Source organism: Ochotona princeps, chromosome 1, assembly GCF_030435755.1.
Source record: "Ochotona princeps isolate mOchPri1 chromosome 1, mOchPri1.hap1, whole genome shotgun sequence".
In the NCBI taxonomy this organism is placed as follows: domain Eukaryota; kingdom Metazoa; phylum Chordata; class Mammalia; order Lagomorpha; family Ochotonidae; genus Ochotona; species Ochotona princeps.
In genome coordinates, this window is record NC_080832.1 from 79,924,174 (window position 1) to 79,941,365 (window position 17,192).

Genomic DNA, 17,192 nt, shown 5'->3' on the forward strand with positions numbered 1-17,192 from the left:
ATTGAAGAGAAAAAAACCAACCATTTTTCCTTCAAACAAGGCCTCAAACAAAAATAAATATGGTATTTTCATTGGATGTTAAGTTCTTAATACCAGTTTTACATTCATATTTGATTAGTTTCATTATATTTTCAACGACGACATTATCATTTGTTACTTTTCTACACTCAGAATTAGCAACAATGGTGAGAGACATAACTGAATGTCAATTCAGAAAAAATAGATGATAATCCTCCAGGAAAAGTTATGGGGGTTCTTCACCTCTGTATTTTACACTTCCATTGCAGTTAATGTGACCAGTTGACTGTAGTTGCCACCTTAGTACTTGACCAGAAAGCTAATTTATCAATCAATCAAAAAAATGGGCAAGTTATGTTCTGTTGAAATGAGTATAAAAGTATTACAGAAGAGCAATTTTAATTTTCAACAGTCCCACTCACCATCTGCACTTGGTAAAGCTCTTGACATCCGTCTGGGTTGCTAGGCAATAAATGCCTCCACCATGACTCCTGAGTCTCTGTGATCATTCCATTATTTTGTCATTCAAGCATGTCACACAGCTTGCTTTTGGGCTCTGTTTCCTGCACAGCCAGAAATGTAGACCTGCTGTTCCTACAGCAGAAAGAGAATACATAAGAGAATTTTGGGAAAGTGAGATGATTAAAAGGTTGAGCAAGTGAGGCTACATAGACCTCAAATTTTGAAGGATATACTTGGGAAGAGAAGTCATCATGATATCTGTAGATTCTTCACTTTAAAAATACATGTAATTTTGAAATTCAGCTGAAACTCCCCAGTATTGTCATACATAAAGTAATTCTACTAACTTAGTAGCACTTCACAAACAAAATATATTATGTTTTGTAAAATTTTGCTGTCACATATTCAATTTATCAAGCGAGAGTAATGAGCATTTGGTTAACAAATATGTCAAAGTTGGGAGTCTAGTGAATATAAGAAAAGTGTTAAGAGTCTGGCATTAATTTAAATATTTTTGACAGTGGAATCCCTAGTTTATGAACTCCCCAACTTGGGTCCAACATGGTGGCATAGCAAGTTAATCCTCATCTTTAGTGCTAGTATCCCATATGAGTGCCAGTTTGAGTCCTTGCTGCTTACTTCCAATCAAAATTTCTGCGTAAAGCCTCAGAAAACAGTGCAGGATGCTCCAAGCCCTTGGGCGCCATCTCCCGTGGGTGAAATCCCAAGAAAGTTCCTGACTCCTGGCTTCAAACTGGCCCAGCTCTGAATATCAGCATCATTTGGTGAGTGACCCAGTGGTTGAAAAGATTCTCTCTGTCTCTCCCTCTCTCTTTCTATAACTTTTTCAAGTAAAATAAATCTTTTTTAAAGCTTCTAATTGTTAGCATCATATGTAACTGTAGGTGGCGTTAAGCTAAAAATGTCAACATCCCATATTGGAAACTGGCTGGAGTATCAGTTGCTCCATTTATGATCTGATTTCCTATAAATATCCATAAAAAGTCAATAAAATATCAAAAAGTCAATAAAATATCTGTAAAAATCTGCCACCCATGTGTCAGAATAGGAAAGAGTTCTGGGATCCTGGCTCTAGCCTGGCCTGGAACTGGTTGTTGCAGGCATTTCAGAAGTGAACCAATGAATGAAGATCTATCTTTTTGTATTCCTCTCTGTATTTGTTGTTCTTTCAAAAGAGTGAATTTTGCACAGAATAGCATATGATCTCTTATTTAACAACTAGTGTTATTATGATATATTTCTGTTAGCATAAGATTTCATAAGTATATTTCTCTTACTGACATGTTCTTTTTTTATTGATTACATTGCATTATGTGACACAGTTTTATAGGCACTGGGATTCCCCCAGCCCTCCCCAAACCCTCCCCTCATGGTGGATTCCTCCACCTTGTTGCAATACCACAGTTCGAATTCAGTTGAGATTTTTTCCATTGCAAGCATATACCAAGCATAAAGTCCAGCATCTTCTTGTCCAGATAAGTTTGACGGTTTCTTGGTGAGACCATCTCTGGTCTGAAGGTAGAGCCAGCAGAGTATCGTCCCAATCAATTAAAAGCCCCGACATAACATCAGCCACAATTTATAACGTTATGTACTTAATTTACATGTTGTTGAGTAACCAGTATGTTAAAAAAAATGCAAGCTCTTAATCACATCCTGTGACATTTCAATTTTAGTTTATATACAGCCGGGTTCTATAACACCTTAAAATGGCTATAGATTACTATTCAGCTGTCTCGTGTCTATTTTCATTTCAGTATTCAGCAGTTTATAGTGTTGAAGCATAATTTTGCTGAACTTGGCAGATTTTAGGATAGTCTAAACTGGTTTATAACTCTAACAAGGCATACGTTAACAGTTTAGGTGCAGAACAGTTTTAGGAGGGGTGTGCAGAGAAATCTTCAATACTCTAGTGAGGAGTAACTAATCTTTGTGTCCTACCTAGTGAGGTATAAGTGAATCCACGCTGACCATTTCCTGTCTGATTCTAAGCTTTCCTTGTTTTCAAGAATTTTGTTTGTTTGTTTATTTTAAGGGGGTTTCCGGAGAGATCCCGATGGTCATTGCAGGATATGGTGGGAACCCAAAGTTGGAACGAAGCAAGGACCAGAGAAAGCTCCCTTCCCTAGTTCCGAAGGAAGTTTACTGTTCTGTTTCTGCAGACCGCTCAGGGCTCCCGGCTGTATTTCCGATGACCTTGGATCCTGCAAGGCAGAATTTGAACTTCTTCCATCCCATGTGGTAGATCCAGGTGGGAGTGGGTGACCTCAGAGTTCTCGGCCTCCGAAGGCACTCCAATTCCCCGTGGTCTCCTTGGCAGTTGGGATGTAGTCCTTGGTGCTCGTACTGATGGTCCTTGGTGAGAATCCGTGAGTCTTCAGGGTTGGGATACAAGCCTCCTCCTGTCCCCTGCTCCACTCTGGGGTTCTGCCCCCGCACTGCTCCATGCGCATGACCTCCTGTTAAGAGGTTGTCAGGATCGCTCCTGGTTCCCCCCATATGCCTTTGTAGTTTTACTGTTGTCTAATGCTGATTCGAGTTTGTTGTCTATGAGTTACCAGTTATGATCCTGATAGGTTATACTTCACATCTTCCTCACACATTCTAGGGAGATGGAAGATTTCTCTGCTCTCCCGTGGAGAGCCCAATGGCTGGAGCTGAGCCAATCGAAGCCAGGAGCAGGAGCTCCTCCCGGCCTCCCACTTGGGTGGAGTGTCCCAAGGATTTGGGCCTTCCTCAACTGCTTTCCTAGGCCACAAAGCAGGGAGCTGGATGGGAAGTGGAGCTGCCGGGATTAGAACCGGCGCCCATATGGGATCCTGGTGCGGCCAAGGCGAGGACTTTAGCCACTAGGCCACCCCGCCGGGGCAAATAAATCTTTTTAAAAAATAGTTTCCTGGCTTTATAGATCTACTTTCAAATCTAGGCTTTAAAAAAATTAATTAATTAAAATTTAAAAAAAAAAGAAAGAAGTTGGAAGAATTGGGTTCTGTCTCATCTCTTCAAGATACATCTTGTACAATCTTAGTTCTTCCAAAAATAGCTATGTCTGGGCCTGGCGCAATAGTGTAGCGGATAAAGTCCTCGCCTTGAACGCACCAGGATCATGTATGGTTGCCGGTTCTAATCCCAGCAGCTCCACTTCCCATCCAGCTCCCTGCTTGTGGCCTGGGAAAGCAGTTGAGGACGGCCCAAAGCTTTGGGACCCTGCACCCGCATGGGAGACCTGGAAGAGGTTCCTGGTTCCCGGCTTCGGATCGGCGCGCACCGGCCGTTGCGGCTCACTTGGGGAGTGAAACGTCGGATGGAGGATCTTCCTCTCTGTCTCTCCTCCTCTCTGTATATCTGACTTTTAGAAAGATTTATTCATTTTATTGCAAAATCAGATATACAGAGAGGAGGAGAGACAGAGAGAAAGATATTCTGCCTAATGATTAAGTCCCCAAGTGATTGCAATGGCTGGAGCTGTGCCGATACAAAGCCAGCAGTCAGGAGCCTCTTCCAGGTCTCCCTCGTGGGCACAGGGACCAAAGCTCAACTGTTTTCCCAGGTCACAAGCAGGGAGCAGAATGGGAAGTAGGGCTGCCAGGATTAGAAACGGTGATATGGGATCCTGGCGCATGTAAGGAGAGGACTTCAGCTACTAGGCTACCATGTCGGGCCCAACTTCTTTCTTAATCGTACTTCCCAACGTTAGTTTCCAAATCAAAAGTACTTCATTCACACATATGACTTCACGGTCAAGTTCAGCTTAAAAACATTTTCATCTTTTAAACCACAACAAACAAATCAGATTAGTTTATTCCAGTATAAATAATTCAGTTAAATAAAAAATCTTCTAAATCACATTTCCTCTATTTACACCACAGTTTAGTTCCTATAATGGTGGCAAATGAACAAATAATGTCAACACATTGTGCTTTAAACTTTTCTCCATTTTATAGCAGTGAGCAGAAAAATGCAGTGGGTCCAAACCACTCAGCAAGAAGATGTAAACCGAGGGTTCAGATCTACCTCTGACAGCCAGATCAGAGCTGTTCACAGTATAGCACCTTTTGATAAACAGAAGAAATATTTCCATATCCTTTTTTTTTTCAACTAAAGTGGCTGAGTTCTGGGGATGTAAAATTCTGTTCTCCCAAGGTGACTGTAGAGGATTCAAACTAGAATCTACATTTCCTTGGTTACTTCTTAGTATTGCTTTTTAAAATTTTCATTATCCAGATTCACAAGGAATCTTGATTCTTCCTTTATAATTCTGTTTTGAAGGATAGATGGTAAGAATATAATGAGGGAAAATTTTGGGGTTTCACAATGTCTTAGTGTCAACAATTCAGATCAGTTTCTTGAATTATCCCATTTTGTGTGGGGGGGCAATTTTTCTTTAAAATTATTTTTCTTGAATTGTACTTATTCAGTTTAATGCTTTTGCAAAGCAGGGTCAGAGTTATGGGCAGAGAACAAGAGTGAGAGCCAGAGTGTAAGCACACTGGAGCGAGAGATCTTTCATTGCTAGTGCACTCGCAGATGTGAGCAGTGGTCCAAGCCACATCAGCGCTGAGCTTAGATGTACAGTGGAGCTCAAATTCTCCACACAATATGAATGTGGACATTCCAAGTAATGTGTCAACTGTTGTACCAAATAGCACACACGGACTATTGCACCCACTGTTTTTTTTCTTTTTAAACAGGAATTTACATGTCTAGTGACTTTTCAGTCCCTTATTTCAAGAAGGCAAAACCTCCACCATGTTTCTAAATATTCTTCAACTGTTTGAGGATGCCCTGGAATGGTAGTCCTTTTACTTTCAGGCTATTTTGTCAACGATAAGAATTTATTCAGCACTTACGTGTTAGGTATTGTCACATATGATTGCTTTTGAGGCATTTTCTTGAGTAATCTTGAAAATATCAGATACTGTAACTACTATGAAGTCTCTTATTTGAGAGATAAAGATTCTAAAGCCAAATGTGGCCACTTATAGACGGTAATTGGCAAAGCCAAGTTTTGAAACCAGGAAGTCTGGATCCAGAGCTGATGCTCTTACTGGTGAGAATGAACAACAGATTTAATGTTCCTTTATAGCTCCATATGCTGCATGTTCCTTGTTCCAGCTTGTGCAAATAGAGTGCTTGAAACAGCTTGGACACCCTTTATTTGGAATATAGTTAGTCTCCAAGTGCTTTTCAAGGGTCATTTTTTCAGCTAAGGCTTTGTTGTGCTTCATGACTGAGCTGTTTCAAGCTTCTGCTGCAGTTCATGGTGCCCTTTGTGCCCTGGCCACTGAAATGCATATGCATATTTATGATTTCATTAAGTGAACAGTTTTAACATCTTCTCCAGGAGGTCATAAGAAGGTCAGATGCTCCATCGCCATTCACTTTCTTTTCTCTGCTTGCTACTACATGGAAAGCTTTCTCTCTCTCCTTTCCAAAATCTTGTACATATCAATGCATATCAATGTGTGCCGTTATGTCTGCCACTGTTGCCAACTTAATACTTTTTTGTAAAAATTACATTAAATGCCATGACACTTGATCAAATTACAGCTGAACAGTTATAATAATATTGCATTTGTCAGTTTTGTTATTGTCCAAGAACTATGTGTTCCCTGGAAGTTGTTAGTAAGCATAGGAAGATAATAAAATCTACCACTAACCTCACTGTAGAATTAAAAATAAAAATTGTTGATTCATGAATATATATAAATTCTGAATCAGAGTAGTTATTCATTGAAGACATGTATTTGCAGTTCTCATTTTTATCTCAATCTGAGAAGTTATGATGATTTATCATATTGATTCTGTTCTCAATCATGTCTGTTTATTGACGAGGGAACTGTGGGGATTACCCTTTTTTGATACTGTGTTTTAATTTCTCCACTTTTCATTCTTATAGAAATTTCTATGGATACTTACATTACTGTATTTTTTCTCATGTCTTTTTATCTTTCCATTAGAACCCTTTGCATTCTGGTTTGTGGGGAGCAGGCCTGACATGACCATGCCATCTTGGTTAGAGCCACTATTTTAAATTCTGGGTGAGCCTGGAGGTCATCCCAAATTCTATAGGTCAAAGTTGTTATGATAATTTTCTATTTAAAAATTAATTCCTGGAATGTTTCATAATTATAATAAATTATAAAAATATTAAAAATTACCATAAACATCAATGACTAGTTTCTGAATAAGTTCAGAGACATTCTGGCTAGACAAGGACCACCGTTTCAAAAACCACATCTGTCAAACTTGCATAGAAAACTCTCACTTTCTTACTTGTTAGTATGGGATCACCCATCTTATTTCTGCCCTGAATATCTTCCTATTTATATATCCCTGATAAACAAATTACATTTTGAGTAATCCTGAGCTTATTTGTCTCCTCTTTACTGTCATGGCTCATGTTAAATTTTATAGCCAGTTTTCAAATGCTTTTTTTTAAACATGTATAATTTCAGCTCGTTGATTATCCCAACATGTGTGTTAACATCAGAGGTTAGTTTATTTTGTTGTGTCTTAAAAGGATTTTTTTCATTTGATATGTCTTATGACTGTTGTTATTGTTGAAAAATTGACAATTGGGGGAATAATATCAATGGTGTAATGGGAATTTTGTGAGAGATTTTGTACTCAATGGAATAGGAATTAGGTTGTGTTTAATACTCATTATAGCCATAGGTATCATAATTTTCAAGTTCCTCTATTATCATTGTATTTGTTAAGAATTATTTTTTATTTCTGTTTGGAAGACAGCTTCAGAGAGAAGGGGAGACAGAGAAAGAGTGAGAGAGAGAAAGAGAGAAATATTTCATTCACTGTTTCAGTCCCCAAAGTATTATACCAGCGAGAGATGAGCTGATCCAAATTCAGGAGCTTCTTCTAGGTCTCCCATATGGCTGCAGGGGCCCAAATGCCATCTTCTGCTGTCTTCCAAGGCCATAAACAGGGAGCTTGAATGAAATTGGAGCAGTCAAGACTCCAGCTGCAACCCATATGGGATGCTGGCACTGCAGACTTAGCATATCATAGCACCAGTCCCTACCCTTATATTTCTTAAATCTTCTATTGACTTTGGGCATCCATAATCACTCCTGCTCAGAAACAATCTATGGCTTGTAACTCCTTCAGCTATAACACCTGTCAGTGTGGTAAAGCATGGTAAAAGAATGATGATGAGCATATTTTAATCAATTAATTTCTTAGAGCTGTGATTTTCCACAAGTTATACAGTTTTTATTCTTCAAGTTCATTCCCCCACTCCTCTGACAGCACTGTTCTTTATTTACCTGAAGCTCTGCTCCCTGCTGACTATGCTTTTGCTCATTTATTAGGTGAAAAAAGAATATTTGAGGAGGATAAAGCAAGGAAGCTTCTCTCCTGCTGATAGCACAAAGTTTCAGAATTGCAAGGGAGGTGTGGAGAGAGAGGGTGGCTGAGCAGGACATGCAGCCACCTCCTGATGGAGATACTTGATTTGAACAGATACTTATGTTCCAAGTTTTCTATACAGGAGCCAAATAAGCTGGATGAGAGACCACTTTGCCTGCTATAACACAATAGAGGAAAATGCACTGAAGAATGTAGGAAGGAAAACATTCCTGCTGTCATCCCTCACCCAAGTCTAAATATAACAGCTTGGAGAGAAACTCCTTTTTTTTGGGAGTGGCGAAAAGGTAATTGAGTCCATATTAAAACTTCAAGCCCAGTACCTTCCCTTTGATAATGAAATCTGGAATCAGACAAGGCTAAAGGGCTCCTGTTTCCAGGCCAAGAAACAACTTTCAACATACGTCCTCCTATCTCCAACAGATAGTAGAGCAAAACTTCAACTCTAGTGAAATAGGATGGGAAAGTGATGAGTCAAGCAACCAAGGGACCCTGGTGGGACATTCTTGATTTCTTCTCATATCACCGTCAGCATTCGTGCAGCCCTGGTGTACACCTTGAGACTGGACAGATTTAGTGAATGAAGACCGAGGTACAGTTCAGTTTATTGTCATTCAAACACCCAAGGGATTATCCTTAGCACATCTCATTTAATCTCTGGCAGACAGTAAAGCAACACTCTATATGCTAAAGCTCAGGTCAGAAAACTGAGCTAAGGACTTGGTTTTGAAGCCCAGAGCTTTGCCTACCACAGTAAGGCCCAAATACATTAATCCCCAGCCCAGTGCACACAGATGCAGCCTTTAGATCTGCCCAGCAAGAGGAAGAAGCCTGAGAATTGATGGGATAAACAAGGGCTCAGCAGGTTTGGTATGGAACCGTCAAGCAATTCAAGATCTTGTGGCTCTGAGACTTAGTTTCAGCACAGCCCCATGTCAGTCTGAGCAGCCAAAAGACTGCCATCACCACCCACTTTCCAACCATAATTACACAGCAAAGGATAAAACTACAGCTATGGGAGAGTAGATCACCAAAATGAACATAGGACTGTGACTTGGACTTGATGAATCACCACCAGACAGATGTTAGTGGTTTCCCAAGACATTGCCTGTGTATGCGTTCCCTGAACTTACATTAGAGGTAAGTGAAGTCTCTTATCTCCATTTAGTTGGTCATATATTCTGGCCAGTATAATCTGGTCTCTATCTGCAAGCCTACCTCAGCAATAGGCAGCTTTTAACAAAATGGCCTTGGCTCTTCCCTTTGCTATGACAGTAATGGAGGCTGTGGGAACTGGTTATATGTGGCATATGTGACCATACAACTGTTCACCTGCATTTCTTCTGCAATACTAGGTCAACATTAGGCCAAGAAACAGGAGAGAGTAATTACTTGCTTGGCATAAAGAAATGTTGGTGGATGCTAAGAGCTAGCATAGTAACCTTGGCAGGCACTAGAGACTATAATGCCCATGCTGAACTTTGAGCTAGGGCTATATTTTCTTTGTTTCTTTTTTTTAAGTGTTTACCTGTTTTTATGGAGAGGAGGAGGTATGGAGAGAAAGATTGTGTGCCCTGGTTCACTGTCCAAGTGTCCGCAATGGCTGGAGTTGAGCCAATCTGGAGTCAGGATCCAGGAGCTTTTTCCTGGTCTCCCATGTGGGTGCAGGGTCCCAAGGCTTTAGCATTCTCTACTACTTTCCTAGGCCAGAAGCAGGGAGCTGGAAGGGTAGTGGAATAGCCATGACACAATCCAGTACCCATATAGCATCCCTGTGTATGCCAGGTGAAGATTTATTCACTAAACAATCCTGCCAGGCTCCTGTCAGGGCTATCTTGATCCTAACTATACAGGTGTCAGCACATGGAAGAGAGTGACCCCTCCCATATTCTAGACAGGTCCTCTCCTATTGCTAATAGTGATTAATTGAGAGCTGTTATCCCAAAATAATGGCCCACAGGCTACTACCAACACTCAAATATACTATAGGCCTCATGCTTGCCTTGTCGCTGCTATCAGGGAAGATACAGAGGCATGAGATTACAGAAACTAACTAAAATAAACCCAAAATCACTTGCCGAAAGATCCTAGCAACATGTTTTCAGGAAAAAGTTTTTGACAACACAAGCTACTTATTAAAAGGAATAGAAATACTATCTGCCAAATTAATGAATGTCAAAAACGTTAGGCAGTATTATGTCCACAAAGGAACACAGGAATTTATGGTATAAACTTCAAATAAAAGGAGATGGATATAGCACTGGTAAAGAACATAAAGAATGCGGATTCATGTTATGCTGCAGGTCACTAAGGCGCTATTTACAGTGCCAGCATTCCATATCTGAGCATTAGTTTGAGCCCTCACGGATTTTGTTCCGTCTCCCAGTTAATGTGCCTGTGATAGCAATGGCTGAGCATGGGTGATGGCAATATGGTTTCTATTACATCCAATGAAAAAGAGAAAATTTTTATTTAATTACATTCATCAGATCTGTTATTTGGATATCAGGGCCTGTTAGAAAATGAAAAATTTAGTGAAATAAGTATTCATAGGAGAAGCTTATAAACCTAGGCCTAGGTTTATAAGCTTCCATCCGTATAAATGGGATTGTGTGTCGTTGGAACAAGTTACATGCATTACAGGATGTAATTCTAGACATGAAGTCACCAGGTTTGATGAAAATGCTTAATGTCTTACAGGAACTATGTTTTAGGAAAGATAGTCAATCTAATATCTTTCACTATATAATTTATTGCTCAGTTAATAGCTATTATCTGAATAGTCAAAAAATTTTATTCTGATTAGCATTCAAATGATGTTGAAGTGAATAGTCACAACCATGAAATGAAGTGTTTGCACAGATCTGTGATTACTTTTCCACCCCGGATTCCAAAAAACATCTCATCCCTATTTCCTCAGACATGGGTTGATGAACAACATGATGGTAAAACTGTATTATTCAATTCTCATCGCCTAACATATCTTACAGTTGAGGAAAGTGCATGTCGGGGCTTAAATAATTTCTGAACTAATGTTTGAATGTTTAAATGAACAAATGCATTTATTAATGAAAAAAATCTTTGAAAGTCTGAATGTGGAAAAGAGCCACTAAAAATAGCTACATGAACAGCCACAATTAGTTGCTCACCTTCAGTCTTAACGCTTATAATAAAAATGTTAGTCAATTATTTTGATCCTCATAACCTAATTGGAGTTCTGATTAAAAATTGTTGGAATATTGGTAAAATGAATTATAACATGATGCTAAAAGAAGTATGCTCACACACTCATCTTAAAGGGATACCCTTATCCAAATGCAAAGTTAGCATGACACTCGAAGTATTATGCACACATTGTCTTAAAAAGCAATTTTCATGAATTCAGCCTTGGATATTTTATAATATTTTTTAAAGATTTATTTATTTTATTACAAAGTCAGATATACAGAGAGGAGAGACAGAGAGGAAGATCTTCCATCCGATGATTCACCCCCCAAGTGAGCCGCAATGGCCAGTGTGCGCCGACCCGAAGCTGGGAACCAGGAACCTCTTCCGGGTCTCCCACGCGGGTGCAGGGTCCCAATGCATTGGGCCGTCCTCGACTGCTTTCCCAGGCCACAAGCAGGGAGCTGGATGGGAAGTGGAGCTGCCGGGATCAGAACCGGCGCCCATATGGAATCCCGGGGCTTTCAAGGCGAGGACCTTAGCCGCCAGGCCACGCTGCCGGGCCCAGCCTTGGATATTTTAAAACCTATTAATCAGTGGACATTTACTGAGGTTACTTTATATGTAATGCTTTGCATCATAACAGTATTTCAGAAAGTTTGAATAAATGGAATTAAAATATAAACCTAAGTTTATTTTAGGATAAAAACTGGAATAAGCTTCTAGCTCCTGATTTCAGATTGATTTAACTCCAGCTTCTGCGGCCACTTGGGAAATGAACAAGCAAATGGAAGATCTATTTCTCACTCTCTCACCTCTCTGTAAATCTGCCTTAAAAAAAAAAATAGGGCCCAGAATGGTGGCCTAGTGGCTAAAGTCCTCGCCTTGAATGCGCCGGGATCCCATATGGTCGCCGTTTCTAATCCTGGTAGCTCTACTTCCCATTCAGCTCCCTGCCTGTGGCCTGGGAAAGCAGTTGAGGACGGCCCAAAGCCTTGGGACCCTGCACCCACTGAGAAACCCAGAAGAAGCTCCTGGCTCCTGGCTTCGGATTGGCTCAACTCCAGCTGTTGCAACCGCTTGGGGAGTGAGCCATTGGATGGAAGATCTTCCTCTCTGTCTCTCCTTCTCTGTGTGTATCTGACTTTCCAATAAAAATAAATAAATCTTAAAAATAAAATAAAAAATAAATAAATCTAAAGTAACATAAAACAATAAGTGACTTATTTTCTGAAGTAATTAAATGCATAATTGGAACAGAATTGCTAAATGCTGAGGATTGTTGTCACTACTCTGAATATTAATAGTTATTAGTAGAAATATTTCTACTTATATTCCATTGTGTCAACCAAGTTTTGGCTAGAGCAATGAAGTCAGTCACAAAATATGATAACAATGATCGCACAGGTTAAACTGAAACCTGAGCTTTATAAGAAAGGAAAGTTAAAGGTTACCAATGATATAATGAAAAGATGTTTTAATTGCAACATTGTTGTGATAAATAGCCAGAAGACGGTTGAATGTAAAAGAGTTATGTAGTAAAAAGAATGGCTAGACCATTGAAAATGTGAGAAGGGTGTTGGAAGAATGAAAGAGATGGGAATTTAGTAAACAACTACAGTAAAAATAAAATGAGGCGTGAGCCTTGGATATTCTGCCATCAGCTTAACAAAGGGTACAGGGAGTTCTGATGTGAGCAACACATGTTTTAGCTTATACAAAATGAGATAGAGAAAGAATGAAATGGGAGACGAAATCAAGCTTATGGAATGATATAGAGAGATGATGGATGGAAGTAGAAATCACCAAAACATTACTGTTTGTTGGGAAAATGATCAGATAAACCTGTGTGGAGATAAAAGATACATTTTAAATGCTGCTTCTGGATAAATAAAATTGTGTCTGTGTGTGCGCAAGTGTGTGGTTGCTTCTTTGTGTGTTTTTGTTTCCTGGAAGAAATGTAAGCAAGAACATCCGAATGATGACTGGAGCACCAAACAATCTTTCAAGCTAAACACTCAGCAGCAAGAAACCGTTTTCTAGTCTCACTCTAACTTCATATAGTTTCACAAATATGGTTGCAATTATTCAAATATGTTAAAAACTTATGAAACATAAGCTGCAATAGACATAACCATCAGTCATAACCATGCTTGATGAAAAAAAAAATCATTGATTTACACTAAGCATGTGTCATTTTTTTTCCCGTGTATATAAACAGAGTAAATCAGTTCGGAAAAATTTCAGTGTTTTTTATAGTCATATGATCTCTGAACAGAAGTGTGAGGAAACACCCTGAAGCTTGTGAAGCAAATTTCTAAAATGCAGGTATCTATGTGGTTGTAGAGGATCATGTTGAGTAAAGCACCTGCATTTCCGCAATACTCTCACTAAGGCTGTTGTGGAGTTCTTATAAAAATGTAGCATGTGCTGAAAATGTTGCAGCTAAATTCAAATATATGAAATGAACAAGTGAATAATTCTATATAGTAAATAAAATGAAACAAAATATTCAAATGCCTTCTTTTTTATGTATCAGTTAAACCTAGTCATCAAGATTTTATACCTGGCAGTAATTTACCAAAAAAATAAAATTATTGTTTTAAAACATACCATCTATATAATTAAAGAATAACATTTTAAATATCCAATTTAAGAAAATTACATAAAAAAGGTATTTTTAGTAGTTCAATTGAAATGAGAAAATCATTTTGGAGTTCCTTAATTAGTTGTGAGGAAGCACTGGCCTTGGTCACAAAAGCAATGGACAGAGTAAATCGAGGGGAAGACTGAAAATTGTGAGTCAACATCTGGGGAAAAGGAACCTCTGTCTGATTGACTGACCTGAACATTTCCTTCAGTTTCAACTTCTGCCACAACTGATGAACACCAGCTTGTCAATATGGTGGCGCCCTCATGGCATCAGCTCAGATCAAGGCAACCCTCAGTAAAGTTGTTCAGATAACTTTCTCACAAACATCCGAATGATGACTGGAGCACCAAACAATCTTTCAAGCTAAATACTCAGCAGCAAGAAACCGTTTTCTAGTCTCACTCTAACTTCATATAGTTTCACAAATATGGTTGCAATTATTCAAATATGTTAAAAACTTATGAAACATAAGCTGCAATAGACATAACCAAGCATATTAACGAAGCATATTAACACCTTTCCTTTTATTTTCTCATAATTTCTAGAATCTCTTTGACCATATATGTGTAATATGGGAAATTTGTCAAATCTTACATGAAAAGGTGAACAAGTCTTGAAAACAGGGTAGTTGACCATCTCCACAGAACACTACTTGTAGTAAGAATGAAACGAAAATGTACTGATCATATGAATGCCCTATTTGTGACTATTAAGTTAAAGTAGTCAAAGAAAGGCAGATGAAAACTAAACAATGTAATTGAAGTAAGAGTCAGGGAAATATATTCTTTTTCATAAGGCAATGAAAGCTAATATAAGGTTTTGATGGGAATGATGAAGACAAGTAGATACCTACTAAACCATCAAATTGATTGGAAAATGTCAAAAAATAAAATAATTTTCATGAAAGTTTTAGATAAAAAGTGAATAGAATCAATTCCACTTGAAAATTTACCTAAAATTTATCTGCTAACTATCCAATAAAGATCTGTCACATTTTTGTGCCGATTTGCAAACATACATAATACAACACAAGGGATGCTGTACTCTCTATCAAGCTTTTATACTGTAATTGGTTCATGACACATTTTCTGCATCTTATTGTGTTTAGTATTGGTATCAGCAATCCAATCCCAGAGAGTAGTACTAAAGTAATGTCTATTATGATGAAGAAAAGAAGGCAGTGATATAAATTATGCAGAAAATGCATATGTTAGATTAGATTTGCTGAGGTACAAGTCATAGTATTGCTGGTTGTTAGTTTATGTATTGAGTCAATACTGCAAAATAAAAAAGTCTTCTTAAAACAGAAAATTAGCTTATTAATTTATTGCTTACTGAAGTTGCTGTTACCAAAGGCTTTCAGCAACTTAAATCTATTTTGCTCTTAGGAACAATTGCTCATTTTTCACTAATTCAGTGTTTACTATGAATTTATACATTGTTTTGGATCATATTTGTGACCATGTTGTTGCTTGTTATTGTAGTCATTGTTTGATTTCATTTTCTTTCTTATACTGATTTTAGAATTACTAATTGCATAATGAGATTCAAAAAGACAGAAGCAAAATATGAGACATATAACGAGCCATTAACAAACATAAACACATTCTATAAATTACAACACAGTAAAATTCAATAAAAAATGAGTATTTTACATATGAATAACTACAGATAAATATAATTGAAGGGGCCAAATGTATTTATATATGTATACATGCATATGTGTATAGCTATAAAAGCCCACAAATATAAATAAAAAAGCTAAAATTTAGTAAATAGAAAAAATGGTAATTACATGAAAGTGCATCCAGATGAAAAGTAAAAAGTTTCAAATTAATTTGCAGCCAGAAAAATTAAATTAAAAAAGTGCATGCATGTGAAAGCTATCAAATAAGCAAAATTGTATATTTGCTTTTATGTGACATTAAACAGTACTGGCAAGTTAAGACATACTGCAATAAGCACTTTCATCTCTGCTACAAATCACTTTAACATGCAGCCAAAAAGCTAGTATAAGAATGTGTGGCTTTATATAATGTAGCTCAAAGATGTTCATCTCACCATTACTTATAAAAGTTGAAACTTAGCAACAAATTCCATTCTACAAAAGGAGAAATGACTATAAGAATCAAGTTATATGATTTGATGGAAAGGTATACATTCATGAAAATAATGTGTGTGATAGTTTTTGCAAAATGTTAAAATTAGCATATGAATTCCATGGAAGATTAATGCTTTAACGCAGAAATCTATACAAATGCAGAGTGTGGATTAACTGTGCAGACACATACACATATACAAGACATTCTTTTCCTGGAGAATTCTTCATACTCCCATGTGCGATGCTTAAGTTTTTCTTAACAAATAGCACTGGCATATGGATATATGTATATATTTTGGAAAGCAATGTGATAACAAAAAAAGTGAAGTTTATGTCAAAATAATTATCAAACCACAATCTTTTTTTTATCAGCTTATGGAGTGCTTTTAAAAAAATTTATTTATTTTCTTTTCATGTTATTCTGTAGGCACAGCAGTTCCCACTTCTACCACCCCTACACCATTCTCACCCAATAAATAGCAGAATGTTAGACTTGTGACTGTTGCTGAATAATTTATTTTTTTTGACAGGCAGATTTTACAGAGAAGAGAGAAGGTCTTCCATCCAACCCAAATAGCAGATGTGGTCAGAACTGAACTGATCCAAAGTTGAGAGCCAGGAACTTCTTCCAGGTCTCCTATGTAAGTATAGGGGGCCAAGCAGTGAGTAGATGGAAGCCTTCTCTCTGTCAGCTTGTCTGTCTCTGTAAATATATTTTTCAAATTAATTAATAACAAAAGAAATGAGTGCTCTTAAAATTGGTCTGGATAATTATCTCCTATGCACATTTAAATAATTATTCTTTTTTAAATTAAGTTTCTCTTTATCTAAATAGAGGACCATAGTAGCAATTTAGATTCTTTTTACTTTTGTTCTTGTTTTTATGTTCTCAGTGAACATTAACAGTTTTAGTGGAGAATAATTACCTATAAATGTTAGCAATTGTTACTCTATCTCCAGTTACCAATAAGGCAGAGAACTGATTACTAACCCATTTTTAATAATGCCTTAGAAACAATCTAAAGAAAAACTAGAATAAAACTGTAGTATAGAGTATAGAACGAAAATCTGTGGAACATAACCAGCACCATTTCAAAAGTGCAGTTTGTAAAATGTTTTCAGGGATTAATAAAATAATCTGAAATATGCCATGGAAACTTTATTTGAGAATGTCTAATTTTCCTCTCTAGGGTTATTAGTGTCTCAATTTGATTTTGTTATATTTGATTGTGTCTATTTTTAATATTTATATTTTTCATGGATAAAATATGTGTAGCAAGAAATTTGGTATCCTAACTAATTTCATATGTTCAGTTCTTTGGTATTACATACATTCAGAATCGTGTAATTATTACCACCATTCATGTTCAGAACTTTTGTACCTTG

At 37.5% G+C, this 17,192-nt stretch overlaps 1 long non-coding RNA gene across 2 annotated transcripts in view; it reads left to right on the forward strand.

Annotated features, from left to right (window-relative positions):
• The first annotated feature begins 10,748 nt into the window (after positions 1–10,748).
• LOC131481705 (uncharacterized) overlaps positions 10,749–17,192 on the forward strand; it is a 42,114-nt gene continuing 35,670 nt past the window's right edge. For both annotated transcript variants that reach the window (XR_009246527.1, XR_009246526.1), the window contains exon 1: positions 10,749–10,832. This is a non-coding gene — a long non-coding RNA (uncharacterized LOC131481705). The remainder of the gene's footprint in view (positions 10,833–17,192) is intronic.